Here is an 889-nt window from a genome sequence, read left to right as displayed (position 1 = left end):
CTGCCCCATAGCCACCATCTGCCTATCCACTAGGTCCTTCCAAGCCTGCACCTGTCTGGCCTCGTGTGCCTGGGTGGGCTGTGCCCTCGGCAGGGTAGGGCAGTCTCAGCCCGTTGGCGTGCTGTTCTGAATCGCTGTTCAGAATTCCCACCTGCACACAACCCGCCCCGGGTCTGCAGGTCAGGAAGGCTGTTAAAGCCAGCCAAGGCTTCAGCTTTCAGGCTTCCTCTCTCAACGGGGCACCTGGAAGCCATACCCCTTTCTGGAAGCACCTTCTGGGCCAGCATGAGCCCAGGGTTCACGGCAGTTGCTTCTCAGCCACCCCAGTGATGAGCGTGAGCTCAGGAAAAGAGAGGAACAGGACCAGATCAAGGGCTCACCCAGCCCCCAGCCCCTTCTGCCATGGAGGGAGCAGGCAGAGTGCGTACAGCCACTGGTCTACACGAAACACTTCTAGAAGCTGCTCAGCTGGACAAGGTGGCAAAAAGAGGCAGATGCAAGCCTGGAGAAGTCCCACTCTGGGGTGGGGGCAGGGAAGGGGACCCACCCCCAATCAGCCCCTTCTCACCTCTGTCGGCTCACCAGGCACCACTCCCCTACCCAGACTCACCCAGATTCTCCTGCCTGGACCAGCCTGCCAAGAGCAGACAGTCCTCCCTGCCATCCTGTGTTCCAAAGCCTGCTTGGTGGGGGCCCCTGGAGGGAGAATGGCCCCAGAAGAGAGTGTAACCAGGAGACCTATCCCCTCCCTGGATGCCACATTGCACCCGGGCGGTCATGAGGGCTACAGGGCGGCAAGGGGAGAAGCTGGAACCTGCAGGGGGAACAACCCTGAGGACAGCCCCAAGGAGAGACCACGGCCCAGACCAGGCTAGAGCCTTGACCAGGC

The sequence above is a fragment of the Bison bison genome, unplaced genomic scaffold, assembly GCF_000754665.1.
Source record: "Bison bison bison isolate TAMUID 2011002044 unplaced genomic scaffold, Bison_UMD1.0 scf7180017858294, whole genome shotgun sequence".
Taxonomy (NCBI): domain Eukaryota; kingdom Metazoa; phylum Chordata; class Mammalia; order Artiodactyla; family Bovidae; genus Bison; species Bison bison.
Note: the sequence above shows the minus strand (reverse complement) of the source record.